At 32.4% G+C, this 23,636-nt stretch overlaps 2 long non-coding RNA genes across 2 annotated transcripts in view; both read left to right on the top strand.

Annotated features, from left to right (window-relative positions):
* Positions 1 to 23,636, top strand: part of LOC132729377 (uncharacterized) — a 44,371-nt gene that overhangs the window by 10,661 nt on the left and 10,074 nt on the right. The window contains exons 2-3 of the long non-coding RNA XR_009625612.1: positions 16,952 to 17,037; positions 20,264 to 20,347. This is a non-coding gene — a long non-coding RNA (uncharacterized LOC132729377). The remainder of the gene's footprint in view (positions 1 to 16,951; positions 17,038 to 20,263; positions 20,348 to 23,636) is intronic.
* On the top strand, positions 6,310 to 8,261 carry LOC132729378 (uncharacterized). The gene is made up of 3 exons (XR_009625613.1): positions 6,310 to 6,442; positions 6,872 to 6,968; positions 7,427 to 8,261. It is a non-coding gene; the product is annotated as an uncharacterized LOC132729378 (long non-coding RNA).

The following is a 23,636-nucleotide window of genomic DNA, read 5'->3' as shown; positions in this document are numbered from 1 at the left end:
AAACGTAGTGGACTAAACATTACAGAACCGAGCTTTTCATTGCTGATGGTGTAGGTGCTCATCTGATGCTTTATAAAATACATGTAGTACCCCATTAAATTTGACCCATTAAATATGACCCTTCAACAAAAAAAGACAAAAAAATCCTAGATCTCTAAAAATCTTATTGAATTGGAAATCGGGGTAGTGTGAAAACTAATTGGTGAAAAAATCAAGAGGTTTAAAACTCGTTGCATAAAAAATTATCTGGAGCTCTGGCTGATGATTCTAAAGTATGTTAAGCAGGAGATGTGTATGAACATATTAAAAATATAAGACAATATGCTTTGTTTCATGGTCAAAATGACCTGTTGACAGTATTATTAGCGTAGATCACATTTGTACACAAGTTTCTACTAAAAAACAAACAATATTGATGACTTTTTTTAAAAAAAGGCATACATGTTATTTTAAAACTGTAATACATACATAATATTGTATAGTTTTTGTTTTCATAAAAAGATGTTATTATACAGTTGACTCTCGGTAACTCGAAATCCAAGGGACTAGGTATTTTACTTCGAGAGAAACGGAATTCGAGTAACGTGGAACTACCGCCATTATGTTGACTTCGTACATGTATATACATGTACCTGATTGAATGTGCAAAGAAGTAGGTTTCTTATTGTTGTTAGCGGCAATGCTGCAATATTTAACCATTGAAATGACGGTTAATCACCTTCAACTACAAATTATAAATGAACAAAAATATATCATTCAAAATTTAATACATGTATATTAATAGTGAAACATAAACACACAATTATATTTGATTTAATTGATCATCGGACGAAAACTAAATTAGCAACTATCGTGAACCGGAAGTATAAATTAATGTATGCAATATGACGGAATATTAATTATACAAATATCATTTACATTGATAATACACATCAATACCTAGGCTGTTATTTGACTAACACCCGTCAGACTGGCACGAGTCAACTTTTTTAAAGAAATGTAATTAAATTTAATTTAGTTATCTAACTGTTAAAACCAATTAAGTTGAAACGGATAAAAGACACTTTTACGACGTGTTAATAATACATGATGACCAGCAATTAAAAATTACTATGAAACGTGTAAATCACGAGTGACAATATCTCACCTTGATGTCGCTGACCTTTGATCAGTCGGCTGTTTTCACACTTCGACTAATTGAGATGAAAATATTTGTTTTTTAATTGACGGGACCAAATTTTCTTTTCGACTAAACAGGAGTCTCGGTAAGTCAAAATTTGACCTAAGCGGAGTTAAAATACAAAGATAAAGAAGGAAATTTGACGGGGATTATTGAAATTATTCAACTAAGGCGGAATTTTGAGTAAAGCGATTTTGACTTATTGAGAGTCAACTGTATCTATGACTTGTAATAAAAAGTCTCGAATTTTCCAGAATTCTATTGAGAGACCACTTTTTGGCAGTCCCTTGAGTGGTCTCTTAATACAATGTTGACTGTATTTCAGAAGGGCAGATAATCATAAAAGCATTTATTGCAAAGTTATGCACCATTATTAAACTTAATTAGCACTGTTAAGATCCAAATGATATTCACTTAAGAAAATTTAGTCAAGATTTTTTTGTGCATGTTAACCTTTTTGTTAAAGGTCAATTTTCTAAAAATGTGTAACAAGTATTCTCTTCAAACTTGGTATATACCTTTGTTTTCATACAGGGACACAAATTTAAAATGGCAGTTACAGTTGTTTTTTTTTGTGCAAAGTTATGCCCCTTTACAAGCTCACCAGATCTGAGGGGGCAGGGACATATTCGTACTTTGGCCCCGGTGAAATTTATTGATAATACAGACATGGTGTTTTGAAGGTGTTGAAAATTGTTTATATTTCTTTGTTGATGTAATTCTTTGTAATTTGTATGTAGGAAATGAGCTAAATTTATATGTTTTGTGTGCGAAACTTAGCCTTCGGTAGCTTTGTATGCATTTTTGACTCTTCAAAAGGAGGCTGAAAAACTGTAAATTTCAGATTGTCATCTGCTACAGAACGAGTAAGAAACTTTGATAAATTTTGCAAAAAATCTAAACGTATGACAGACACTTTGTTTAGCATTTTCATACTTTATGATCATTTTACTAATAGAAAATTTCTATAATTAAAGACATTAGGCGGATTCTTAAGTGTTATGCGTCTTCATGAAGATTGGGCATATTCCTTTATTATGCACCGCAGCATCTGCGATGCGGTGGCATATAGCGATTCATCTGTGTGTGTGTTTGTTTGTGTGTGTGTGTGTTATAAGATTATATAGTGAACTTAAAAAATCTTCTTGTGAAAAACTACTAGTCCAATTTCAACCAAACTTGGCAGGATTGATCCCTTGGGTGAAGGGCTTCCAAAGTTATTCAAAGAATTTCATTCCATGCTGAAATCTGGTTGCCATGGCAACCAAAAGGATTTCTAAGAAAAATTAAAAAAATCTTCTTGTAAAGACTCAAAATGGCCTAGAGCTTAGATATTTTTGCATAAGGCATTGTCTAGTAGACCTCTACCAAGATTTTCAAATTATAGCCCTGGGGTCAAAATCGGCCCCGCCCCGGGGTCATTGATTTTCACTATATGTACATATAGTAAAAATTTAAAAATACCTTCTTTTAAAGACCCAAAAGGCCTAGAGCTTAGATATTTTGCATAAGGCATTGTCTGGTAGACCTTACCAAGATTGTTCAAATTATAGCCCTGGGGTCAAAATCGGCCCCCCGCCCCGGGGGGTCATTGATTTTCACTATATGTACAATAGTAAAAACTTAAAATACCTTCTTTTAAAGACCCAAAAGGCCTAGAGCTTAGATATTTTTGCATAAGGCATTGTCTGGTAGACCTCTACCCAGATTGTTCAACTATTATAGCCCCCTGGGGTCAAAATCGGCCAAGCCCCAGGGATCATTGGTTTTCCTTATATGTATATAGTAAAAACTTATAGTAAAAACTTTAAAAAAAAAAATTTCTAGCAATTGACAAATGCTAGAGGTAAGATATTTTTGCGCATGAGACATTGTGAAGTGAACTTCTAGCAAGATTGTTCAAATTATAGCCCTTGGGTCAAAATTAGCCCCCGCCCCGGGGGTCATTGATTTTTCAATATATACATATAGTAAAATCAAAAAATCTTATTGTCTGAAGGTACAAGGCTTAGAGCTTTGATATTTGTTAAATGATATCATCTATAGGTACTCTACCAAAGTTGTTCAAATTTTGCCTTTAGTGTCAAAATTAGCCCCGCCCCGGGGGCCATAGGTTTTCCTTATATGTATATAGTAAAAACTTAAAAATTTATCTTCTCTAAATTTACAATGGCTAGAGTTAAGATTTTTTGCATGACACATTATGTAGTGAACCTCTAGCAAGATTGTACAAATTAATAGCCCTAGGGTCAAAATTGGCCCCACCCCCAGGGGTCATTGATTTTCACTATTGTACATATAAAGTAAAAAATTAAAAAAATCTTCTTGTCTGAAGGTACAAGGCATGATGTTTGCTATATAATATCATCGATAGGTCCTCTACCAAAGTTGTTCAAATTTTTCCCCTGGTGGTCAAAATTGGCCCTGCCCGGGCCCAGTGATTCTCATTATGTACACATAGTAAAAACAGAAAATAAAACAAATGTTTTTTCTGAATGGGAGAAAGTTACAGCTTAGATATTTGATTTTAAAATGTTGTTTGGTGGACCCTGTATCAAGATTGTTTTGAGTTAAACCTTTGGGCCAAAATCTGCCCAAGGGGACAGTGACCTACTTCTTTTCCTTTGATTGTACCAGCAATGAAATTTTGACCATGTGCAACAGTTTTAGTTGTAAAATTGAACTTTGATATCAGGTGACCTAGATTTTGATGATGTGACCTACTTTCTTGTCCTTTGATGTACTGCTATGAAATTTGAACCATGTGCACAGATTAATATGTAAAGTGAACTTTGATTTCAGCTGACCTAGATTTTGACAAAGTGTCTTACTGTGTTGTCCTTTGATGTAGTCATGAAATTTAGGCTGTGTGAAATATGACCTTCACCACCAAATTCACTAGACTCAAGTGCATTTGATATATTCCTACTCTGATCTTTTATTGAGTTAACAACAGATTTAACCACTAATCTGATAATAAGAATTAGATAGGTCAGGGATCTATGCATTATGAACAATCTTCAAAATTGTATAGAAACAAAAAAAATCCGTTCCTACACACTACTATTTAGTGTTCTATTAATGCGGTGGCATAGCATTTTTCTCAAATGCAATCTTGTTTTCAGCCTGATTTTGGATGGGTGGGGGGTAATATTATTTGCTCTCAGATTGTACTATATGGAGCAATGGATGCAGATAGTTATTTTTTTCAATGTTTGTCATATATCCTTGAATACTGCCAAGCAGTAAGTTTTTCACATGTTTATAAAATCAAAAAATATTTGGTAATGTGTTTAACGGCCTCACGGAACTAAAAATTGCTCATTTTTAGGTCCCTGCCCCCTTAAGGAAAATTTCATTTTTTGAAAATGTTTTTTGAAATTAGCAATTTTTTTTTACTGCAAAACATTTGCAAGACACTTATTAACATTTATTTTATACCAATTAATTGGATTTAACCTACTTCTTGAAAAGCAAATGGCCTGTTTATTAAAGGGAGGTAATAAATACACTGAAAATTGACAAAAAATTTGTCAGTTACCCAAGCATCATGAAAATGCATATTTATTGATTATAGAAAAGCTTTGTATTGCTCAAATTAACATTTTAACATATAATTTAGGCAGTTTTGATGCCTTAAAGGTTAATTTTTTGTAGAAATGTCTTCTCATTTACATTTTTTCTATATGAAAATCCTAGTTATTATAGCCTAACAACTAATTATTTTTTTATTTTCACTAGAAACAGTCATAATGGCCAGTTTTCTATTTTAATTTATCTTTAACAAGTGATGAAAAAAGCACATATTATGTCAGTTATTGACAAAAAATCTGTGTCTGTTGGTAATTGCCTGAAATGGCATGGTACGGTGGACACAGATGGCTACGGCCAGCTACGTTTTATGCTTCGAGGGCGCAGGGTAAAAGTTAGGGTTCACCGTGCGGTGTATTTTTTTAGAAACTGGTCAGGTTCTTGACCCGAAAATACATGTATCACACCTGTGTCATAATAAATTATGTTTAAATTTGAATCACTTTAAATTATGAGCCTCAGGGTGTTAACAATGCAAGGAAAGTTTGCTTTAATGAGGGGGTTTGTACTGGTCATTATGGCTATCCAGCTTGTAGACTTTAAGGTATGTGCAAATAGTTGACACTGTTTACTTTGCATTATGATAAATGAACACATTGTTTTTGCAGTTTTCAGAAGTTTATTCATTTTTGGTTGTTTATTGTTACAATTAAGACACAAATGAGACAATTTAAGAGTAGAATCAGTGAGGGAAAATAGCAATGGTCAACAATACAGTATATTTATTGAAACTGAAAATCAAAAACACAACATACTGATTTCACACATGTAATAAATTTCTCTTTAATTAGTTCAAATTAATTTTCCATTGTTAAAAAGACCAAAAAGAATGCGCATATTGAACCGATTTGTGAGTGCGCCCATTTTATTTCGTTATTGTCAGATTCACAGTACATTACCATTCCGATGTCGAAATCATTTAGCCGTAATGACAATTTATTTGAAGTAAAATATTTTATAGATAGTGCCGACAATTTGTAATGTATGTAATTTGCAAGTTTATATTTGTAATGTCTTTTATTTATTAAGATTATAGCATACATGTGGTCTTCCCACAGATGCTGACTGTGATGAATACAGAGAGCTTTGTAGTAACATTCTACTCGAACGCCTCTGTTTGCTGCGATATTTTGCGGTCTTGTAGAATGTCTCTTTCTTCCTTAAGGTATGGTAACGTGCTGTTCTGCTGCATGTACATTGCATACTTAAACAGCGGGTCATCGGTTCGAACCTTGACACACCCAATTTTTCCGCCAGTTTTAGGAGTGACAGTCCTCGACCTATACTGGCACCGATAGTAGCAGAGTGGCATAGGCCGGAAAAGTTACGGCTCCATACAGTGCTTTTTGGGGCATATGAAAACATTCGGCCTATGCATGCTTTCACACATATTTGTTTGTTGCCAGCTTTGCTGTATCTCTCAGCTGTTGAACACCGCAGTACTTATTTATTATGTTTTGATAATGTTTTCATGTCACATGACGATAACTGAAGATTTCGTCCATATGGCAAATAGATGCGTTGTTTTTGCTGTTTTAGGCGTGCCTGGCAAACCACTGACTTCCGGCGGCAACCATTGTGCTTCCACTGAAACAGTCCAGAATGTTTTCAATAGCATCTCTGGCTCTCTGTATGTACTGATCTTGCTGGTGAAAGAGTTTCTGCATTCTGGTAAGTTCCAATCGTACACGAATACGAATACTTGTTGCCAATTTTGCCCTGTATGCGGCAAGGTCCATGCCTCTTGGGACCTTGATTTTGGCTGCACGAAGCTGCTTATGCATGTTCCGCATTGCATGGACAAAGCATTTATAGTGTTGCACTTTAGTGCTTGTCTTAACATTATGCTCTCTAATAGCTTTAGCGAGAGATAAACTTGCATCTGTCGTGACGGATCGAACTTTTATAATATTTTGCTTTTTAATTTTTTTCTAGTGATTTTTTTAAGGAATGCTGATTCAGCTTGATTTATTGATGTGTGGTCAGAATAGTTCTTTTTGCAATGCTTGTTGTTGTGATCACATTCTTTCCTCATGCATAATTTATTTCCAACATTAATGTCTATAGGTAGATGTTTTAAGGTAGATTTTTCAATTACAGGCGCGAAAACTTGTGTGGCAGTGATGTTGTTTGCTTGTGGCCTGCTTGTGTAAGATGCATCGAATTCCACATCTGTTTCAGCAGAGGCTCCAGACAAGTGAGTAATAGTCTTGACATACTCCTGATTTTTTAACATTTGATCCTGGCAAATATCTTCCACTTGATCTGACATAATGTTCAGTTTTCTTTGCATTCCCCTCTTATCTGGTGCTTGAATGTTAAGGCATGCTAAGACAAGCTGCACATCAGCAATGCCCATCTTAGATGACATAACTGGCAATAGCAAACTAGAATTAAGTGTCCCACTTGGTTTCCCATGCCGCTGTTCTATCGTTTGGGACAAGGACTGAGCCCCTGTTGTAAAGTTACAGTTGGTACATTTAATGGTGACTTCCACACACACCCCCCTTCTGTCAGACACTACAGTTTTAATATTAGGCTGAATACAGCTATGTTTTGCCACTAATTGCAGAATGCAGCCTAGCTTCTTAGAGTTAACAATGAAATTTTCATTGCTTCCTTCACATGCTAACTCACTGTCCTTCACACTTTCAGGCTTTGACTGTGCGCGGCGTGGGCGTAACTTGAATGGCAGAACTGAGGAATTAAGTCTTTGACCAGCAGCATTTAGTACATCATCCGCAACTGATTGCTCAAGACGCACAAAAGATTCCGGACACTGGTTAATTGGTAAATCCACATTTCTGGAACAAGATGCTGAATGAACACTGTTGTTAATGTCATAGTTTGGATAAAAACCTTTCTTAAACAGTGCGCCTTTTGCTCGCCTAGCAACATTGTGCTTATAACTTAAATTTGAAGTTTTTTTAATTTGTCTCATTATTAACTTAATTGTACATGCAACCCAAAGTGCTTATTGATACTGAAGCTGGGCAAAGATTTGTTTGGGGACAATATTCTTATGTTTCTTATTTTTCTGTGTTTAAGAGTCTTAAATGAAGTAAACAGTGTCAGGTCATTAAGGAATAACTACTATTTGTCTTTCTTTTGACCGTTATAAGCAGAAAGGTAAACTTTGGAATTATAGTACTTATCTCCCTTTTACTTTGTCATTGTAAACTCTAATACAGCCAAGCTGTTTAATATATTTAAATCTGAAAATAATTACCTTTAAAAATGAACTAAGAGTGCATTATTTTAGCAATATGACTATATATTTATATGAACATTATATATTTTAAATTAATCAGTGCTCATTCCAGTCATAGAAGTATATCTTCATATAATATATATATTGAGGTCTAATTTGCAGTGTACATCATTTTGTGCATGGAAATAGAGCTGCATGCTTGATTTTTTGGTGAAAATCATGTAATATAATGCTTGAAATAACAAAAAAGATTGCTTTGGGTCTTAAAATGTGCTGAAACCAGGAAAAAAGGCATCTATATAGTTTTTCTGTCACTTAGAAGAAAATCAGTCATACTACAGAAATGGACATTGTACTGGTTATTTCCCTTGAAATTAGACCTTTTTTCTAAAAACTGGGATAAAATAAGATATAAACACACTATTCAAATTTCAAATATACCATTTTATTCAGAATTGTCTATATTTCAATAAAACAACAGCAAATATGACAATTGGGAGCACATAAAAATACTTAAGGGGGCAGGGGACATATTCGTACTTTGGCCCCGGTGAAATTTATTGATAATACAGACATGGTGTTTTGAAGGTGTTGAAAATTGTTTATATTTCTTTGTTGATGTAATTCTTTGTAATTTGTATGTAGGAAATGAGCTAAATTTATATGTTTGTGTGCGAAACTTAGCCTTCGGTAGCTTTGTATGCATTTTTGACTCTTCAAAAGGAGGCTGAAAAACTGTAAATTTCAGATTGTCATCTGCTACAGAACGAGTAAGAAACTTTGATAAAATTTTGCAAAAAATCTAAACGTATGACAGACACTTTGTTTAGCATTTTCATACTTTATGATCATTTTACTATAGAAAATTTCTATAATTAAAGACATTAGGCGGATTCTTAAGTGTTATGCGTCTTCATGAAGATTGGGCATATTCCTTTATTTTCAGCCTGATTTTGGATGGGTGGGGGGTAATATTATTTGCTCTCAGATTGTACTATATGGAGCAATGGATGCAGATAGTTATTTTTTTCAATGTTTGTCATATATCCTTGAATACTGCCAAGCAGTAAGTTTTTCACATGTTTATAAAATCAAAAAATATTTGGTAATGTGTTTAACGGCCTCACGGAACTAAAAATTGCTCATTTTTAGGTCCCCTGCCCCCTGAAGGTTCAGGTTGAGCTATAAGTATCAAAGGGGGATGCTCTGGCGTCATGCATCAACAATCATCTTCTTCTCTGAAACAGCTGGGCAGATTAACTTCAAATTTGGTCTGTAGTGTCCTTGTGACAGTCACACTTAAATTTGCTCATGTCATTTCAATTGCCCCTTTTAGGGGTCAACAGAGCTGAAAATAGAAAAACCTTTAAATATCTTCTACTACAGAACTTATTTTTGAATGATCACCAAACTTTGTCTGTAGCATTCTTGGGTAGTCTTTTATCAAGTTTGCCCAAATTAATTTTATTGGCCCCTTTTAGGGGTCTCTAGAGCTAAAAATAGAAAACTTTTAGACATCTTCTTCTAAAAAACTAATTGATGGATGATCACCAAACTTTGTCTGTAGCATCCTTTGGTAGTCTTTTATCAAGTTTGCTCATATTAATTTGATTGGCCCCTTTTAGATGAAAATTCGTGAACCTAAATTCTTTTTTATGCCCCCGCCATATAATGGCAGGGGCATATAGTGTTACCCTGTTCCGTCATTCCGTCCTTCCGTCATCATCAGTTTCCGTTCATTATCTTAATAACCCTTGCACATATTGAACTCAAATTTCACGTATGAATATGTCATGAGAAAATACAGGTCAAGTTTGAAATTGGTCATGGTTCGATGATTTTTGGCTGAGTTATGCCCCTTTTACATTGAAAATAATATGAAATTTTCAGTTTCCGTTCATTATCTCCCAAACGGTTCAAAACATTCAATTCAAAATTGACATATGGATATGTCATGAGAAAATACAGGTCAAGTTCGAAATTGGTCATGGTTCGATGATTTTTGGCAGAGTTATGCCCCTTTTACTTTGAAAATAATATGAAATTTTCAGTTTCCGTTCATTATCTCCCCAACGGTACAACACATCCAACTCAAACTTGACATATTGATATGTCATGAGAAAATACAGGTCAAGTTCAAATTTGGTCATGGTTCGATGATTTTTGGCAGAGTTATGCCCCTTTTACTTTGAAAATAATATGAAATTTTCAGTTTCCATTCATTAACTCCCTAATGGTACAACACATTCAACTCAAACTTGACATATGGATACGTCAAAGGAATGCGCAGGTCAAGTTCAAATTTGGTCATGGTTCAATGATTTTTGGCAGGGTTATGCCCCTTTCACTTTGAAAATGATATGAAATTTTCAGTTTCCGTTCATTATCTCCCCAATCGTACAACACATTTAGCTCAAACTTGACATATCGATACGTCAAAGGAATGCGCAGGCCAAGTTCAAATTTGGTCATGGTTCGATGATTTTTGGCAGAGTTATGCCCCTTTTACTTTGAAAATAATATGAAATTTTCAGTTTCTGTTTATTATCTCCCCAACAGTATTAAACATTCAACTCAAATTTGACATATTGATACGTCAAAGGAATGCACAGGTCAATTTCAAATTTGGTCATGGTTCGATGATTTTTGGCAGAGTAATGCCCCTTTCACTTTAAAAATAATATGAAATTTTCAGTTTCCGTTTATTATCTCCCCAACAATATTACACATTCAACTCAAATTTGACATATGGATATGTTTTTGGAATGTGCAGACCAAGTTGGAATCTGGTCATGGTTCAATGATTTTTGGCAGAGTAATGCCCCTTTCACTTTGAAAATGATATGAAATTTACAGTTTCTGTTCATTATCAACCCAACAGTGTTACATATTCAACTCAAAATTGACATATGGATATGTCAAAGGAATGCGCAGGTCAAGTTGGAATTTGGTCATGGTTCGATGATTTTTTGGCAGAGTTATGTCCCTTTCACTTTGAAAATAATATAGATACATCTTAGGAATAAGCAGTTTAAGTTTGAATTTGGTCGTGGTTCAATGATTTTAGACAAACTTATCTTTCCTGAATGTTGGAAAAATTTTGAACTTTCAGTTTCAGCACTCATACTTTTGTGGAAATGTATATAGCCATTATGTTGGCTACAAATATGCAATATGCTATTTTTAAAAGGTTAAGACTGAATAATTTCAGTGCGTTGAACATTGTATAAAAATGGTTAAGACTGAATAATTTCAGTGCCTTGAACATTGTATAAAAATGGTTTGTGTTAACATTGAAAAGTTTTAAGGGCTTTGAACTTAGTATTAGAAAGCCAAGAAATTGTCCATACTTTTGTATTACGTAATAATTTCATATCATAAATCATATGAAATTATTATAAGAATTGTTTTATAAATAATCTTTTTTTTTATATACATGTATATATTATGAATTGCTTTAAATCTGTTTTTCAATATATTGTAATAATGTATGATAATTCAGAATATTTCTTGTATGTATGATTATGTTTAATTTGTCATTTTTATGAAATATTTTATTATAGTTTTGAAGAATTACTTGACTGTACATTTCAAACTTTGATAATTTGTAATTGTTCTTTATTTCTATTTCTTAAGATCTTGTAAATTTTTACATAACTCTTTTTGACACTAAAGTAGAGACAAGCTGTTACGCTTTTAGCAAGTTTTTTTGAAACCATAAAACATCTTGATTAACACAATTAAATGTAAATACTTTAGTTTGTATTAAATCTTTGTCCAAATGCCTGTGAGATTGAGCAACAGGAACAAGGGTGCTAAAGTGACAGACTAAGTAAATTACCTTCTGGACAAAGTGATAACCAATTCAATTTTCAATTATTTTATTAGCATATAAACATAAACATGTTCATCGCCAAACATTCAATTGCGGCGGTTACATACAACATGAGAAGAGCATGAGTATTAATACATCTATATCATGTGTATATTAGTAGTATTATTCTATCAACATATATTAACATTAATACATCAATAGCATGTGTACATAGTAGTATCGTTATATCGACATATATCCCACACAATGTTTATATAAAACATAAACAGTAACGAAAAAAACACAACACCAAAAACCAAAAATAACAGGAAAAAATTGATTTGATACACAGACCTACATTATCGTGTTGATTGTCGATTGGTGGATACTTTACTGTCATATGCATGATATACATGTTAGTTTGATTTTGCACGTGAATTCAGTGCCATATAATGTTATCATTTTTTTTCTTGTTATAAAAAGGCCAATGTATGAGATCAATTAGTTTCATGTGGCTACATTGTAAAATACAAATACATGATCATTGAAATAGGTAACTAACACATATTTCTAAATAAAGTATATCATCCGGTACGTTTCTTATTTGCTATATAAATAAATTTTGCAAGTTTACACAGAATACTTGTTTGATTTGAAGCTAACAATCCTTTAAATTTTTGTAAAGATGGCCAATTGCAATAATATTTTGGAAGGCATTCTTTTCTTTCATCTCTATAAAACGGACAGACCAATACAAAGTGATATTCGTCTTCTACTACCTTCATATTACAATACACACATTTTCTATTACAACGTTCTATATTTCGAAATCTACCTTCCTCAATAGCTAATTTATGTGCTGAACAGCGTAATCTTGAGAGAGCAATACGATGATTATTATTAACAACACAAGATAAATATTTTTCCTGACATATGTTTGTTTTAATTTTCTTATATGTACTTAGTTTAGGCATATTATCTAACATACTATAAAAAACTTGATAATATTGATCATATAATCTCTCAACAACTTTATCTATTTGAACTCTAGTGACAGACATATCATTCCATAAATAACTAAAACCTAGTTCATCAAGCAGATTTTTCACACCCGAAGCCCAAGATCCCAATGAATTAGTATTAACTTGATTGATGAAACATTTATATATCAATGTATCTTGGGAGTTCAAAATTCTATACCAATATATCAATATTCTCCCTTTACGAACCACATCTAATGGAACTTTACCCAGTTCACCAAGAACAGCTATATTTGTAGTTTGAGACCTTACACATAATAATTGTTTACAAAATTTAATATATACCCTCTCAATATCAAGGGCCTTATGGAATCCCCATATTTCGCATCCATAATTTAATATTGGTAAAATCATTGAATCAAATAGTTTAATCTTCTCGTTAACACCTAGTGGTACAACATCAAATAAGGAGTTCAATGTAAATATGGCACGAAGTGCTTGTTCTGATAAAGCTTTTTGAGCATTATAAAATTTACCATTTCCTGTCAAAACTACACCTAAATAACAAAATTTACTAACAACATTTAACCTTACATCATCATAATATAAATCAACTTGCTCAAACCTATTTCCTAATTTAAAAATCATAGCAACTGTTTTTGTAGTATTTACAGTGACATTCCACTTTAAACAATATGACTTTAATTTATTCAATAATATTTGCAAGCCATTAGACGAATATGAAAACAACACAGTATCATCTGCGAACATCAGCATAAATATTTGCAATTCTTCTAAAGTTATTGTATCAGCCCTATTATCAGCAATATACCTTTCCATGTCATTTATAAACAGTATAAAAAGCAAGGGAGACAATGTTTCGCCTTGCTTAACGCCCATATAACTATCAAAATAATCAGTAACATTACCTCGCACCCTTACACAAATTTTCACAGAGTTATACATAGACTTTAACATAGTAATAAATTTAGAAGAAAAATTATATTGCATTAGTTTATACCAAATACCATTCCTATATACCATATCAAAAGCTTTTTTAAAGTCTACAAATAACCTATCATGTAAGAATTTCCTTTTTCTTTGTTTGACTGATTAAGCCATATTGTTTGCAAATGTAAAAACATATGGTGCTAAAAGCATTGTAGGGCTCAATGTCATAATCTACCTGTATAAAAGTCAAGACGAAGTTTGCAAGTCACATAACGAAATTGTGACTGCTAAATAAAGTTGGAATTATTTCTTAAACTATCGTCTTACTTTTATATAGGTAAGTTCTCTTTTATTATTCTTTTCTTGTTTAAAGTAAATTTTTCATTTTACAATAAACTCTTGTTTCAAATAATTTTCATGTAGCAATATTGAATAGTAAATGTTTTTGTACATAGATATAATGAACATGAATTTTGTACATTCTACTATTTCTTTTAAGAGGAATTTTCAATTTATTTTGATATCATACATGAAGATAGATTTGTGTCAAGTAATGCAATTTACTGACTCTTTTGGATATACTTGACATAAGGTTTCAAAAGAAATGTTTATACTTAATCTTAAGACTTTAATTTTTGTTTTCATGCTTGTAAGTCAATCATTATAATCTTATCTTCATGGATGCTTTCCCTTGGTACTTCTTACTTGTTAAGCGAGTGTTTAAATAAAACAGCTTTTCCCCAAAATTAGTTGTTTTTGAAAAGTATAAAATTGTTCTATTAATATAGACTAATTTCCCAATAAAATAGTTTGTTAATTTGTTTTAAAGCTTAAATTTTTGAAAATGAAATATGTTCATTTAGTATGTACAATATTAGTTAATTAGTCAATTGTTTATTTTGTTATATAACTTTATGTTATTTCAATCTTCTCTGTTTAATATACATAATTACATATGCATTGAAATTGTATTATTTTAATATTGATACACCTTATGCGTAATACTGTATATTGACATAACGAAATTGTGACTGCTAAATAAAGTTGGAATTATTTCTTAAACTATCGTCTTACTTTTATATAGAGATACGGGTTAAAGAGAAACGCCCCAACGACTACGGCGTCACATTAGAATGAAAAAAATAATTTGTTCAAACAAATTTGGAACTAAATATTATAACATTTGAAATTTTGGCTGCATGCGGGGGCATCCGTGGCATGATGACACATTTCTAGTTTATGATCAATATCCAAAACCTCCGGTAACTGTTGTGTATTTTTTTCTAAAATGAAATCACCTCTTTGTTGATTTTTACATTATCCATGCTCTTGTTTGAAGACTAGTTCAGTGTCATTGTTATCCTACCAACAGCTTTTGATTATATACATACTATGCTCAAATTTAATTTTAAAACATATTGATAATAATTGCTACACAGTCTCATTATGAATATAAAATAAACATGTTTTGACTTCACACAAAGAAGATATAAACCATACCAACTATAGATGATTTTTTTCTGATTCATGGAATGGTATATAATTTAACTTCCATTTATCACACTTTATTTGTACACTTCATCATTTATCATCACCTCAATTCCATAACATTCTAAGTGGACAGAAATATTTTATGAGAAAACTGAGTTGAAAATTTTTAGGTATCATATCTCAACAATTATTCAACATGAAACTTTCTTTTTTTGGTACATGCCATCTGTGTATACATTTGAGCATGCATGCATTTTTAATATTCAGGGTATTTTATTATTAAATCAGAATTCTAAAACAATAAAGTTACAATAAAGTTAAAGTTCAACATTTCAAATTAATTCCAGAATGTCCTTCAAAGATAAAACATTTTAGACGTAACGAAACAAAACTTATGTGAAACACAATGTTCTATTTTATTTATTTCTGCGTAAACTTATGCAATAAAATTTACTAACAAAAGATTGAATAAAACAACTTTTTGATGTCCAAATGTGGAAAAAAACTGTCTTATAACATTGATTTTGATACATACATGGATCTTCACTTTCTAGATCAAATATAATGAATTTTATATGCAATCTGAAAAAATATAACAGTTCATAATTTTTTCTGAGCCTTTCTGGTCTAATACAACAAGAAAAATAAGAGCTAATTGTTAATAAGGAACAAATTATGTCAGTGGTATTAGCATTTGCTTTGTAAACACAACAAAACACAACGCTGAATTTCGAACCTGAATTATCTTTTTTTTTCATCTTCTTTTTTAATGTTTCACTTTGTTGATTCATAGTGGATGACCTTTTCCCAATTTTAAGAATTTTCCTAAGATATTCACATATTGGAATCAAAGTGTTGGTCACTTTCTGAGATAGAACATAATGAAATTGGTATAACCTTTCTCAAAATTAGAGATATAATGTTTTAAGTCATTTGTTTATGTAGGTCTCTTCAACAGCTTTCCAATGCTATAAATATCTCAATTTTTCAAAAAATTGAAAATAGAACATTTTGGAATTGACGAAAGAAAATTTTCTAAGCTCTGTTTAAAACCTGTTTAGGTTGCCTTAAACTTGCTAAATTTGTGTGATGGATAATTACTGGAAAAGTGTATTCAGTGTGTAATAGATTTCTGAGTACAAAAATGAGCCATTGTCAATCTGCATGCTTGTTACAGGAAGCTACTTGGTTTCTGCTTCACCAGATTTAAGATAATTCTAATAGGTTAACCTTGAATAATCTTGATAAACTTGTACCATTGATTTACCCTGCTTTGACTTTGGGAGTGTATATTATTAAAGTTTAAGGGATTTCAGTATTAAAATACACAAACTGAGCCATTATAAAAATATGGACCTCCATACAGAGTAAAATGATGTACACACAGGTCTGTCTGTATACTGGTGGCAGAGGTTCAGGTTAGACAGGTCTGTCTGTATACTGGTGGCAAAGGCTCAGGTCAGATGGGTCTGTCTGTATACTGGTGGAAGACAGGTCTGTCTGTATACTGGTGGCAGAAGCTCAGGTCAGACAGGGTCTGTCTGTATACTGGTAGCAGAAGCTGCTGTAGATAATGATTAAAGTTTTCGTATCACATATGTTTCAAATGGAATTTAAATTGTATAAACAAATACTTAATGTTGAGACAAATAATAAGAGATTGATGCTCAGATTTAGATTATTAAGTAACTACCATTTATTTTAAATATTGTTTTAATATTTTTCTTTTACAGATAATTCTTGACTTTCAAACAGCTCAGATGATACTGTAGAATGCTCCATGGAGGACTGTTTTCTGATTACCCTTTACCAGAAGAAGGTAATAACAATGTTGTTTTTGTTTTTTTATCTAACTTAGTACCTTTCACATGCAGAATTTTTGTATGCTGAATTTGTCCTACAAATTAAAATACCAACATTTATGATAGTGGTCAGACTGTATGGCACTAAATAAGAACTTTTGCTTTATATATATGCAGTATTTGATTAGAGTGGAAGTGGGTGCGTGAGCATGCGCTTTGCCATTATCTCAGTTACCATTCACGTTTTCAACGTGGTTGCTACGAAGCGTCATGTGTCTGGCTGCTGCTACACTTAGTGTACATGGCTTTTACAACTAGTATGTCAGTCAAACAAATCAAAACAACACACATAAACTACACATAGTTGTTTTCCATATTAATATTTTGCATTGTCAAATAAATATCTCAATATTCTTTCCCATTTTAAATATTGTTTACATGTGATGACCGGACACGGTGTGTTTGATTACTTACAGTCCAGAATATTCCTTTGTTTATCATCAAAACTCTTTTACAAAGTTTTACATTTTAAGCCTATTATAGCATTCGGCATGATATGGTCAGTTATGTGTTGACCTGCCGTAAAAATCCAAACAAACAAACAAAACCATCAAAACTCATATGTTTACCATAGCACCCATATATAGATAGAAAATAAAGTATATAAGGTTAAAAAAAAAAATCAGTTTCTTGACAAAAAATTGAATTAATAAATACAAAATCTTAAGAAAAGGTCTCTAAATCTTTGAGTTCATTTAAAAGGGGACTGATTTGGTGGAATTTTAGACAGGGAAAAATGAGTTATCATTCATAGCTAGGGAATATGGCCAACTGAAATCATGAAGGCAAGTTTGTAAGTGTATGGATGTGCAGACTGACAGCTTTTAATGTTGGCAACTAATTAAGACAAATCATTTGCAGTTGACTGTTCTAGCATGTTCAAAGTTAAACTCACTGGGTACAATTTGGAATCACTTTTTAAAGTAACATTAGTATCAAGCCACTGTATTGCAAGTAATTATGGTATATAATTCAATTATATTGCAATATATTTTCATGTATATTTATATTGATATGATTGCAATACATTTATAAGTGAACAAGTTGTTTAAGTGGTTGACTTCAAACCACTTGGTACACACCTGCTGTGGGTTTGAATCATGAAAGGGATTTTATTTCTTTCTTGTGAGGAAGCTGCCATGCTAGCTTCCAAAAACGTCAATGGTTCTACTTCCTGCCTGAAATAATGCATTGAAGGTGTGTCCTTTCTTTACCATTAAAGCTAAAAACTAACCATATGACCTTTACTGAGCTGGTGTAACATACATGTATAACCAAACCAAAGAAGAAAAAAGGAAAAACAAAACAAATCAATACATTTATCAATCATTATAAAAGCAATGTTTAATTTTTAAGTTACCTTTTACTCTTTTGTTCAAATATGCTTTAAAGGTTAATGCACCTTAAATTAAACCAAGTTATACATAAAGTTGTATATGCATGTTTACAATTATATTAATAGATCATCCCAGAAATGATATAGGGAGTGCTTGTGTGGTTGCTTATTATACCCCCACAAATGAAGTTTAGGGGGGGTATATAGGAGTCAGCTTGTCGGTCCGTCGGTCGGTCGGTCCACATTATGGTTTCCGGACGATAACTAGAGTTTGGAATGATGTATTGTAATCAAACTTGGTATATAGCAACCTTATGTGGAAACTCCGGTTGGTATTGCATTTGGACCCCCTGGGGTCAAGGTCAAGGTCACCGTTACTAAAAATAGAAAAATGGTTTCAGGACAATAACTAGAGTTAGGGATGAGATATTGTTATCAAACTTTGTGTATAGTAAGGTTATATGAAGACCTGGGTTGGTATTGCATTTAGGCCCCCTGGGGTCAAGGTCAAGGTCATGGTTACTAAAAATAGAAAAATGACTTCCGGACAATAACTTGAGTTCAGGAATGAGTTATTGTAATCAAACTTGGTGTATAGCAAGCTTACATGAAGACCTGGGTTGGTTTTGTATTTGGACCCCCAGGCCCAGTGTTCACAAAGATTTAAGGATCAGGATCAAGATCAGGATCAAATTCAAAAACTCAAACAATCTCCATCATTTTTCATCATAGATTAAATATTCCATATTAACTTGATAAAACTGGATTTGAAATAGCATGTTTATGAAATTTTAGAATAAATTTATTGTTATTTTTACAAGATACGGGCATTTTACAGTTGATCCAAATTTTGATCTTGATCCTAAAATTGATCCTCATTTTGATCCGATTTTTTTTGTATTTGTTTTGTTATTTGTTGATTTTATCCTAAAATAGGTTGGTTTCTTTGCAAATAAGCAATTATTTTTATTTCGAATAAGTACCATTTAATTATAGCATAATACGATCAGTTTTAGTTTTATAAAACAATGAAAATAAAATCAGGATCAGTTGATCCTGATCCTGATCTTTTCTTTGTGAACACGGGGCCTGGGGTCAAGGTCACTGTTACTAAAAATAGAAAAATGGTTTCCGGACAATAACTAGAGTTAGGAATGAGATATTGTTATCAAACTTGGTGTATAGCAAGCTTATATGAAGACCTGGGTTGGTATCACATTTGGACCCCCTGAGGTCAAGGTCACCGTTACTAAAAATAGGAAAATGGTTTCCAGACAATCACTTAAGTTAGGAATGAGGTATTGTAATCAAACTTGGTGTATAGCAAGCTTATATGAAGACCTAGGTTGGTAATGTTTTTGGACCCCCTGGGGTCAAGGTCAAGGTCACTGTTGCTAAAAATAGAAAAATGTTGTCCGGACAATAACTAGAGTTAGGAATGTTATATTGTTATCAAACTTGGTGTATAGCAAGCTTATATGAAGACCTGGGTTGGTATTGCATTTGGACTCCCTGGGGTCAAGGTCAACATTCCTTAAAATAGAAAAATGGTTTCCGGACAATAACTAGAGTTAGGAATGAGATATTGTAATCAAACTTTGTGAAAAGCAAGCTTATTTGGAGACCCCAGTTGGGATTACAATTATTTGAAATATTTCTTTGTACACAGTTGATAGTTTGTGTTGAAATTTTTCTTCAGACTACTTATTTTTCAAAAAGTTGCTGGTGGGGGTATTAATCACCTTCAGTGATAGGTCTAGTTTTCATCCAATTTTTAAAGACACATTAATCCTCATGCAGAAATCTATTTTCCTTTTGGAAATCTGATTTATATTTTGTTATTACAGATGTCAATAACTTTGGACAGACAGCTCACTAAATACTGTAGAGTGATGATAGATGGACACTATTTAGTTGAACAAAGAAAAAAGGTAGGAATAAATATTTATGCCTAACAATTTGGACATGTACACATTAATCACATTTTAAGTCAAGATTGATGATTAAGTGGTGAAAATAAATAACCAAACTTTTAAGAAGTTATAATAAAAAGATTGATAAGTCATCTGAAATATCTTCATTAACAGATCAAATTAGGCCATCGGGATTTAACATGTGTATGTGTTTAAATTGATTTGCAAAGTGTTAAAATCAATAAAGAAGTAAATTTTTGTATTTATTTTTTTTTTAACTATTCAATATAATAAGATTAATTTATTAAACTCAAAATTGAAAATTGAGGCAAATTTGATAATGAAATTGTCATAAGTTACTAATACAATTAAGCGTATTGAAGGGAAACAAAAAAAAATTGTCACTTAAAGGAGTTCCACTGAGATCAAAAAACATTAAAACATAAAACATTTATTTGTACATAGATCAAGTGAAGCAGTTAAAATGGAAAAATATGCAAAGGCTGACAAAAGTGTATGCCTGAAATTAAATTGAAAATCCATTTTTTTGTGTAATTTGTAGCCCGATTGAGCGAAAAGTGTTGCAACGCTTTGCATTTTGCTCATTAATAATGGTGATTCTGGTATAAGAAGTTGTTGTTATGATCTGTAAATAAGCACACTTTAAGTTATTGGTCTAGGCCTACATCAAATGATTCCTAAATATTGGGAAAATATTTCTAGTCCCGTCAAGTCAAAACAACTCAGTGGAGTTCCTTAATGCAACGGTCACAGGTTTTTCAATTACATTTATATAAATGTTTAAAAATGTTTCAAAATATGACAAAGAAATGTACATTTTAAACAATTATATGAATAATAAAGATGTAAAGTTACTGTATAGAATGATGACAAAAATGACATATTCTTTACATGTTCCTGCTTGATTATGACAAATATTTCTGCAAAATTTTTGTGACGCAAAAATAATCCACTTATACAGTATTGCATATTGTTAACACTTTTGACATCACAAGGCTACGTTCACACTTGACAGGTTTAAAAACCTAAAACATAACACATAAAATGAGCTTCCATGGGCACAGAAATATATGCAAAGATAGTTAAGAAATTAATGTACTTTGAAATAAATTGAAAATCGTATTTTTATGCTGTTCCTTGCCCAATTTGAGTGAAAAGCATTTAAATGCTTTTTAATTTTCAGTGATTTTTTTACAGTTTGAATAATTATTCTGGAAAAACTTAATTTGGAATGATCTGAAATTTTGCACAAAGATTAGTGGCCTAAACTTACATCAAATGGTACATTTATCTGGAAAAAATATTTTTAGTCCCATCATGTCAAAAAACCTCAGTGGAGTCCCTTTAAGAAGTCAGTTGATGTGACGCATGGGCAAGTTAACATAACTCTGCCTTGCCTTATTTTGGAATAACTGCTCTTTGTTATTTTTATACTTTAAATTTGGTCCATGACATAACTCTAAAACTATAAGAGGTATTAACATGAAACTTTGTAGATAGATAGATAACATTGAATAGAAGTGTAGTGAAAAAAAAACATAACTCTGTCTTGCCTAATTTTGGAGTTATTGCCCTTTGTTTACTTTTACACTTAGAACTAAAAATTGTCTGGGACATAACTCCAAAACCACAAGGGGTATTAACAAGAAACTGTGTACGTAGAATGATAGATCTTATTGAGAAGAAGTGCATTACTGCGTGGAAGTGCAGTGTATAATAACAGTTATCCTCCCTTCTCTTATTTTGGAGTTATTGCCCTTTGTTCACTGTTACACTTTGAACTTTGTCTGGGACATAACTTGGGAATTATATAACCTGGTATCAACATGAAACTGATACATTTGAATGAGTAGAAGTGCAGTTCAGAAGTTTTTTGCCCTATTTAGCTCACCTCAAAGTGATCTTTTGTCATCACTCTGCGTCCGTGCGTCATGCGTCCTTCAAAAAATGGCGTCAAACTTTTCAAACAACATCTCCTCCTAAACCACATGGCCAATTGCAACCAAACTTTACAGAAATGATCCTGACGTGGACCCCTTTCAAAGTTGTTCAAAAATTTTAATTCCATTAAAAACTCTGGTTGCCATGGCAACCAATAGGAAAACTTAGAAAACCCTAAGAGCTAGAGCTTAGATATTTGGCATGAAACATCTTCTTATTAGTGTCTACCAAGTTTATCAAAGCCCTGGGGTCAAAATTGGCCCCGCCCCAGGGGGTCATTGATTTTCCCTATATGCATATAGTAAAAACTTAAAAAATCTTCTTTTAAAGAACTCAAAGAGCTAGAGCTAAGATATTTAGCATGAAACATGTTCTAATAGGTGTCTACCAAGTTTGTTCAAATAAAAGGTATCATTGATTTTCCTAATATGTATATAGCAAAAAACTTAAAATCTTCTTTAAAAAAAACTTAAATAGCTGGAGTTTAGATATTAAGCATGAAACATCTTCTAGTGAGTGTCTACAAAGTTTGTTCAAATAAAAGCCCTGGGGTCAAAACTGGCCCCACCCCAGGGGTGCCATTGTTTTTAACTATATGTGTATAGAAAAAAATTAACTTAAAAAATCTTCTTTTAAAAACCCAATGAGCTAGAGCTTAGATGTTTAGCATGAAACATCTTCTTATTGGTGTCTACTTTAAGTTTGTTCAAATAAAAGCCCCTGGATTAAAATTGGCCCTGATGGGGGGAGGGGAGGGAGGGAGTAGATCATTGTTTTTCATTATATGTGTGTACTGTAATAAAAACTTAACATTGTGAAACATCTTCTAATGAGTGTCTTCTAAGTTTCTTCAAATAAAAGCCCTGGGTTTTAAACTTGCCCGCTCCAGGTGCCTTTTTACAGGTGAGCGACCTCAGGGCCATCATGGCCCTCTTGTTTCATTTTGACACTTTGAATTTTTTCCTGGACATAATTTGAGAACTATAATGGTTATCAACGTGAAACTTTAGAGGTATATAGCCTTGAGTAGAAGTGCAGTTTAGAAGTTTTTTGCCCTTTTTTCATTTTGACACTTTGAATTTTTTCATGGACATAATTTGAGAACTATAAAGGTTATCAACATGAAACTTTAGAGGTATATAGCCTTGAGTAGAAGTGCAGTTTAGAAGTTTTTTTGCCCTTTTTTCATTTTAACACTTTGAATTTTTTCCTGGACATAATTTGAGAACTATAAAGGTTATCAATGAGAAACTTTAGAGGTATATAGCCTTGAGTAGAAGTGCATTGCAGAAGAACTAACCCTCCCTACCCTAATTTTTAGCTCACCTGTCACAAAGTGACAGGG

This window comes from Ruditapes philippinarum, unplaced genomic scaffold, assembly GCF_026571515.1.
Source record: "Ruditapes philippinarum isolate M1 unplaced genomic scaffold, ASM2657151v2 ctg3936_1_1_1_1, whole genome shotgun sequence".
Lineage (NCBI taxonomy): Eukaryota > Metazoa > Mollusca > Bivalvia > Venerida > Veneridae > Ruditapes > Ruditapes philippinarum.
Note: the sequence above shows the minus strand (reverse complement) of the source record. Positions and strands in the feature narration are given on the sequence as shown.